We start from the raw sequence: 8,724 nt of genomic DNA on the forward strand, positions 1-8,724 counted from the left end.
ACGTGTACTGTGTTAGGCTAACCGAGACTTGTCATTTGCACATATATTGTTGCTCTTTTGTTAGTTTTGACTGCTTTTATTGTCCTCATTTGTAAGTCGCTTTGGATAAAAGCGTCTGCTAAATGACTAAATAAAATATACCAACATTCCTCGCGCACTTTTCTGACATATGACTTCAATCGTGCAGTTTTAACTTCCTCAAAAGGATAAATTCTCGCTGCAAGCAGGGGTCGAACCTGCGCGGGGAGACCCCATTGGATTTCAAGTCCAACGCCTTAACCACTCGGCCATCGCAGCGCCGGAACTACTTGTTTTAACTTCCTCCTTTGTTACTAAAGTACCGGAACAACAATTACTCACAACAACCACTTGAATAAAGTAACTTTATTCAATTGAAAACGCTCCGCGCAAAAAAAACAAACAAAAAAAAACACCATCTTGCTTTTACTAACTAAAATGCACGCCAATGTTACTGTTTGGGCCTATGCTATTTTATTTTGACAATGAACTAATTTCCACATTGATCTTGATAATAATTATTTACATTTGAGCTTAATTAAGGTATAAATCGTACCGTTAATGGATGCTGAGAGGACAAATGCAGCTTCCGCGGACCTCCAGCAAACAGGCACTGGCCTACTTTCTCGTTTTACCAAACAGAACGTCACATGATGGATTTGGTTGCGAGATGCCCTCCCCCCATTCTATTTTTTTTGGTTGTAATTAATTAATAAACCGGTTTGTTTCAGTATAACTTATGATAGTACGCATAAACTAACAAACTATAATAAACTACTCAATGATTTGATTGAACAGTTTCTTACAAACAATGAAGATTTTCCAGACTACACGTCTAACAAATTACGAGCGCACGTCATGGAAACTTCGAGAGTCCAGGGGTTCACTGAACCCAAACAGATCCATTTTATTCGGATTGTTGTTTTCAAAACCAGGAGACGTCTCGCCTTTATCCACCTCACCGTTGAATGCGTCGACTAGTAAAACCCATTTGGCACCTTCATTTTTTCTTGAGAATAGTATAGAGTTACCCTTATACTCAGAGGCGTCATGCCCATTCAAAGTGAGGGGGCACGTGCCCCCTCGGATTTTTTAGCCAAGTGGATTTTGAATGCAGCTTCCAAAAGACAAAAAATAGCCGATTAATATTTTCTATATTTAATACAATCACACCGGCGTGATTAGAACGTTCAGTGCGTCATATCTTCAGCTGCTAGATTCAAACTGCGTTCGCTGGCGCTGAGCCAGAGACAGACGCGTTTTTACAGCGCTGCGCATTATAACCAATCACACAAGATGCTGTTGAGCTTATGAATGCAACGACCAATCAGAGGTGTTCAGATGAGTCATCGCTAAAATGCCGCGTTTTCTTCACTCGCTCGCTCACTGAATACTACTGATGGGAAGTTCGGTTCTTTTCCGCGAACCGGTTCTTTCGGACAGTTCGATTCAATAAACCGGTTGAAAAAAACGGCGTCAGAAACAACAAAGTGCAAATGTTTGTACTAATCTGTAAAATATTAATCTAATAGTGTAAACAGCTTCAGTGATTTTAATGGGAGTGTTTGAGAGTGCTTGAATTAGACTGTCAGTGAAAATGTACAATGAAAGTGTTATGATTAGTAGCCTAACTTGCAATGTTTTTATTCACATCAACTTTCAATGTTAAATTCACATTAAATATAAACTCAGTCGTATTAAAAATATGTTATGGCATGACACCCGTATCTGTTAGTTAAGTAAACAAACAGGTTTTTATGCATAGTTAATATATTACATTATTAGGTTACTTTGACCAACATAGATTAACATAATTTATAAAGGTGAGAATCAAGATATTTAATGAAATAGTTAATGCGTTTGGGGATGTTTCGAATAAAAAGGAAAAAATAAATAAAACATATAAGTGCTGCTGTGTTTGTGTGTCACATGACGACTGGTCTGATAATGGTCTCAATTCTATGCATCTTGCTTGAAGGAATCCAGCTCTGCTCATCACCTGCAGAGTACCATCCCAAAAGTAAAGTGTGCTGGTAGCAGCCTCATGCTGTGGGGCTGTTTTTCAGAGGCAGGGACTGAGGGACTTGTCAGAGTAGAAGAAAAGCTCAGTGCACCAAAATGTTCAGATAGCCTTAATGAAAACCCAGTCCAGAGCATTCAGAACCTCAGACTGGGCAGAAGGTTCACCTTCCAACAGGACAATGACCCTAAGCACACAGCAAGAGTGGCTTATAGACAACTCTGTGAATGTCCTTGAGTGGCCCAGCCACAGCCTGAGCTTGATCCCAATCAAATATTTCTGGAGAAACCTGAAAATGTGCATCGGCCCCCATCCAACCTGACAGAGCTTGAGAGGTGAAGAGGCGAGAAGGCGAGGAGAAGAATGGCAGATAATTGCCAAATGATGATGATCAAAGCTTGTCGCATCATACCCAAAAAGATTTGAGGCTGTAATTGGTGCCAAAGGTGCTTCAACAAAGTATGAGCAAAGGCTGTGAATACTTATGTACATGTGATTTTTTTTTTTTTTCTCTCTCTTTTTTTTAAAAATAAATTTGCAAAGATATCAACAGACGTCTTTCACATTGTCATTATGGGGTATTGTTTGTAGAATTTTTAGGAAAATAATGACTTTAATCCATTTTGGAATAAGGCTGCAACATAACAAAATGTGGAAAAAATGAAGCGCTGTGAATACTTTCCAGATGCGCTGTATCTTCAACTTTACTGACAACTTTACTAGCTATATATTCGAAATAAAGTCACATTTGAGGTTATGCCCTATGATCAATATAATCTGTTTGGAATCCTTGGAGTGCAACCATTGTCGTTCTCACATAACAAATACTGGCAACTTACAGCACAAATAGTCATGTTTGTTACTAAAGAGTCATGTAGGTGTCTTTGAACTGATGACTTTGAATCAGCACTTATCTATTCTTTGAATCAGCTTTTCTATTCCCTTCCACAATTAAGGTGTTTTATACAGTAAGTGTTTCATATAATAAGGGAATCTCTGCTTTTTACATAAAAAGATTTATGCTTTCTTCTACACAATTTATCAATCAAGACCAAAACAATTAAAATATGTAGATGTCTCTCTATGTTATTGCACAGTAGCTAGAATCAAACAATGTAGATGAAAGTGAGTCAGCATTTGACCAGGATGGACCAATAATACCTGGTCACCAGCAATATGCCACATTAATCATGACAAAACTATTCTAGAAAGTCAAAACGGCCTTACAACAGGGCAGACCAAATCAAAACCGCACCCACAGTATCATGCAACGGCTCAGTCAAGTGGACGTCTTTGTACAAAGATCAATGCACTCTACCCACATTGTTTAGTTTTGTCGCTGGCAACCACAATTGTCATATCCACACGCAATGCCAATTAAAAGTTTACAACTTTTTACACAGACTACCCATAGAATCTAAAAATCTGATGTTTCTGTAAATGACATATCTTTAACACTCTCAATATACCACATATTGTTTGAAAGACAACTGTTTGAACAGACAATTTTCAATCATTTCAGTTTCATGGTGGTCATTTTAGTTAAAGATGCTTATTTAAAGGATCTTTTTGTGTGTGTTATGAAAAGATAAGTGTTTTATTTTTTTACTTGAGACCCTATAAAATGATTTATTATTTCCAGAAATTGTGAGACACAATATCATGTTGATGTGGACCGAACTAGTACCTGGCATTTCAGTGATAAGTTTCAATGAAAAACATGTAAAAATCAATCAACCAATCAACAAAATAAAACGCTTGTGGTGGACTTTAGACATTTACATGACAACAGCCATCAACAAACAACAAATTTCCATGACAGACTCAATTAAATCATGGAAACCAACATCTGCAGCATAGAAAAGCATATCAGAGACTGCTCTTCGTCAGACAACTGCCACTAGTCTGTTATTTCAAAGCCATTATAGAAAGTATACCCTAATGAAGCAAAACCTGAACACTTTTCACCAGAGCCTCAAAGATCACAGGTACTCATGAAATCCCTGTACATCCATCACACCATCACAGGGTATAAGAAGATTAGATGCCTGAGACCAGCCAAAACATCACGGTTAAGAACAACATCTTTCCAACAGCTGTCAAGTTTTCCAACAAACACTTCTAATAGTAACCACACTGTATAATCCATGTTTACGTAACACCCTGTCACATTAAGTATCTTAATCTATCATTCTTTACCTTCAATTACCTCCTCTACTATCTACAATCTGTCTATATCACAGTTTATGTACTGTTTGTATACTGCACTGTATAAGGTTTGGAACTGTACTCTACCCTGTACTGTATTGTATATTGTATAGTCTTACACTTACACTCTTAAAAATAAAGAAGAACATTTCTGGGAGCAGTTCTTTAATCTTTTAAGAACATTTTTACATTATAAAGAAACTTTTGTGAAAAACATCAATGCAAATAAAGAACCTTTATTTTTAAGAGTGTAATATTTATTTTAAGGTGTCCTTGTTACAGTGTAATTATACATTTAAGTACCGAGTAATATTAATTAACTACATACACCTACTATATGGTTAGGATTAGGATTACTTGCATATAATTATGCATAATTTATTGTTATTACAATAGTAAGTACATGTAACGTGTAACAAGGACACCTTCAAATAAAGAGTTACCGTGCAATATTGTAGTTGTAACTGTCCCACAAGCTATACTGTGCAGTAATGAATTCTATTCTACATTCTATGATCTATTCTATAATCTATCAATTCTGTTCTATTTTATTCTATTAGTATGTTTTTTTCCTCTACCTGTGTATTTGTAGTAGATAAAAATCTGTCGACTATCAGCATTAATAAGCAATTCAATCCTATTTTAATGTTATTTTCAGCAGATCATCAGATTGAATTATCTTCATTGTAATCAAAAGGGTGTTCTTGACTAATTCTAAATTCTTCATTTCTTGTCCCAGATAACATATAACACGTGTTCTCATTTTTCCTTCTATAGGTTTACAGTATTAAGAAAGTAATAATATACTCTAAAAACAGAATTATATGCAGACTTCTGGTCTAAAGTACGTAGGTGTGTCTTAAGGCTGTGTCAGGAGAACCAGACACCCTAAACGAACTCAACGAAGCAAACGTAGCCGATTATACATCTGGTTTATAAGGCTGTTTTCAACAATAGCAAAATCCATCATTCCACAGTGATACTGAATAAACAGAAAAAGATCAACATTTGATACAGTTGCCAAGTACAGTTGAGACGTGACAGGATCCTGAGAAATGTGAATATATGAATTAATGAACAGAAGCAATGCTGTGAAGATGAGTGGGCCAAAATTCATTTGAATTTGAGAAAATGGAGGATATGCTTTAGACATCCTAGTACAAGCCATATGATATTGGCATTTATTATCTAATGTTTATAATTATGTCTATATTAGAGGAAACCATTTCTATGGAAAAAAAAAAAGACAAGCAATTATTTAACGCCTACTTTTTTGTATAAAATAAAAATAAAAACAAAAACAATCAAATGTTGTTTGATGTGAGATTATTATTGAGATTATACACAGATGGAAAAACACACGAGTAACAAAGTGTGGGAGGCAGTTTTGCAGAGAATTTCTTAGCTATATGACAATATAAACATTATTTCATGTGATTATTCTTATTTTTGCAGAACGAACAGAGAATAGCATACAAAGAACGGCAGGATCTGCATGGGAAGACAGATTTAAGTAAGTGATTAATTAAAGGAGTCTGTACATTATGTTTGTTTATTTGACTCACTATGTGAACATAGTGATGGTGTGTAAAGGTGACTATTAAATAATGCGATTTATCAATAGCAACAGTGAGGAGGTTTTGGTACAGTCATGACTCAGAGGACTGTAATCTACCATAATATACCATGGGACAAAGGTTTAAACTATCTTATCAGTGTGGTTTCCTGGGATTTAGCAACATGTTTTAGGCAATGAAAATAAAAAAACTCTCTACATACAAGAATAGATAAAAAATTCTATTTGTTAGAGAAAAGACCTATAAGTTAACATACGTAATGCAATTGCTAATGAAAAATATAAGCATTTCTGTCAGGACCACTATCGTCAAAGATGATTGACAATTAGCATACAGTTTGGATTGGCGGTATATCTTTTTAATGTTAATTTTTACATACAAAAGTTAATACAGTAAAACAGTAATATTGTGAATTTTTTTTGAAAATAACTGTTTTCTATTTTAATATATTTTAAAATGTAATTTATTCCTGTAAATGTTCAGCCATAACAGTCTTCTGTGTCACATGATTCTTCAGAAGTCGACCCTGGACCACAAAACCAGTCATAAGGGTCAATTTTTTGAAATTGAGATTTATACATCATCTGAAAGCTGAATAAATAAGCTTTCCATTGATGCATGATTGCTGTTGGATAGGACAATATTTGGCCGAGATACAACTATTTGAAAATCTGGAATCTGAGGGTGCAAAAAAATCTAAATATTGAGAAAATCGCCTTTAAAGTTGTCCAAATGAAGTTCTTAGCAATGCATATTACTAATCAAAAATTAGGTTTTAATATATTTACGGTAGGAAATTTACAAAATATCTTCATGGAACATGATCTTTACTTAATATCCTAATGATTTTTGGCATAAAAGAAAAATCGATAATTTTGGCTATTGCTAAAAATATACCCAAGCGACTTAAGACTGGTTTTGTGGTCCAGGGTCACACATGTTGATCTGGTGCTCAAGAAACATTTCTTATTATCAGTGTTGAAAACAGTTGTGCTGCTTAATATATTTAATATGTTTAATATGTATAGTGGAAACTGTTATACATATTTTACTGGATTCTAAGAAAAAGAAAGTTTAAAAGAACAGCATTTATTTTCAATAGAAATCGTTTGAAACAAATGTCTGCACTGTAACTTTTGATCATTTAATGCATCCTTGCTGTATAAAGAGTATTATTTCTTTATTTTTTAAATTTGGTTTTGCATCCTTTAAACCTCTGAATGATAGTGTATATTAAATTACATTTTTAACATTTAAATTTTGTACAAGGAACACTCCTTACAGTAATTAACAATTAACAACAGTATATCTAAAAATGAACATTACCATATATTCATAAAAGCTGTAAAAATAGTTAATATTTCATGATAAGGTTAAGCCTAAACTTATTGTAAAGTGTTACCCAACCTTCATATAAACTGAACCACACTCACTGGTCATGTCCATACATGAATACAGGTACAATACATTTGTTAATTTTTTCCCAGCTGTGTGCCTTCCTTGTATGACTGTAATACCATTAACTTCCAACACTTTTACGTTCAAAATTATGCATCAGCTAAGCAAACAGATGCTAAGGTTTCAGTTGCAAAATAACATTTCACATTTTGAAACTTGAGCGAAACTTCCTTAAGCCAAATCCCCTTATTAATTAAAGTGTCTTTAAGCAAACAGTTCTATATTTAACAGCAAAAAAAAAAAAACAGTTCAAGATCTCCAGTTTTCATTAACAAATGACAAAACAGCTCATTTCCATTGGGAGGCTACATCATGTATTCAGATGATTCATAACACTTTACAGTAAAGTCATTAACAAACATAATAAAATGCTTAACAGATCAGTATGCACATTCAAATCTGTTAAACATTATATAACATGATGTGTGTTAATGGCGTACTAATCAAAGTATACTGTTCTTATGTATCTTATATTCGAATGATCCACTGAAGTATGTGAAGGAAAAAAAGGTTTGAAATGATCTTCTTTATTGTAAGTTTAGCTTGAGTCAAATACTTTAGAATAAGTTAAGAGGGGGTTGACCTCTACTCATCTAGCTTTAGTGGTTCACTCTGCTGGGCTGGACCTGATTTGGAACATCATTCACAGGGAGCCTCTTTTTACAGGCATCATAAACATACATGCGTTATCAGAAAACAGGGTGGAATAGGAGTGATTTCCATCAGTTCTGGTCACAAGACAAAAACTAATTTTGCATCAGAAGTAATAGTTGTAAGCACTGATTCATTTTCCTAACAAGAATCATGATTTCAGCGAAAAATTACGCTTTTGTATGTTATTAACTTGCTTCTGTAAATGGAAAACTTAAATATCTTAATTTGAATTTAAATATCACTTTAGTCATTTTGCAAATGAATATTCAGGCACACAGTTTATTGTCATACATTAATGAAAAACTAAACTTGTGTATGCATTTATTTTATATTATTTTTACAAGATAGTAAAAATCTTGATCTAGATTCTGACTGATCTGGCCTCCTTTGAAACATAAGAATTCATTGAACTTTTGGACTGCTAATTCTATAAAAAATATATATTTTCAACTTTTTGTCCTAAATTTTCAATATTTTAGATTTGGATTTTAAGCTTACGTCAACAGGGAATTCCTGATACTATTCAGACTAGTCAAAAAATAATAATAATTGTAAAAAAATGATGATAAACCATGTGGGGATTCCTGATTTAAGAGGTCACTTCAAAGGTCTATGTAATGTATGAGTCTGCCCATAAGACCTAAGAGAATGGGGGGACACACCCAGGTCCTATCACGAACAGTTACTGATTCACAAAACCGGTTTTGTAATAAGCTATGTACAATTATATTTGTGAAAGTGATAAAAAGTGATACACACCTTCTTATGCCCTGCCTCACTGACCATGCA

The 8,724-nt window shown here is 34.1% G+C and overlaps 1 protein-coding gene and 1 non-coding gene across 2 annotated transcripts in view; both read right to left on the bottom strand.

The window, feature by feature from the left end:
* LOC107666303 (flavin-containing monooxygenase FMO GS-OX-like 4) overlaps nucleotides 1-645 on the bottom strand; it is a 13,448-nt gene extending 12,803 nt beyond the window's left edge. Inside the window, exon 1 of the mRNA XM_016457544.1 lies at nucleotides 575-645. The gene's annotated coding sequence lies outside the window, so the exon portion shown is untranslated. The remainder of the gene's footprint in view (nucleotides 1-574) is intronic.
* Nucleotides 216-297, bottom strand: trnas-uga (transfer RNA serine (anticodon UGA)). Its single transcript has one exon. It is a non-coding gene; the product is annotated as a tRNA-Ser (tRNA).
* Nucleotides 646-8,724: the final 8,079 nt, after the last annotated feature.

This window comes from Sinocyclocheilus anshuiensis, unplaced genomic scaffold (genome assembly GCF_001515605.1).
Source record: "Sinocyclocheilus anshuiensis isolate Anshui unplaced genomic scaffold, SAMN03320099.WGS_v1.1 scaffold1225, whole genome shotgun sequence".
In the NCBI taxonomy this organism is placed as follows: domain Eukaryota; kingdom Metazoa; phylum Chordata; class Actinopteri; order Cypriniformes; family Cyprinidae; genus Sinocyclocheilus; species Sinocyclocheilus anshuiensis.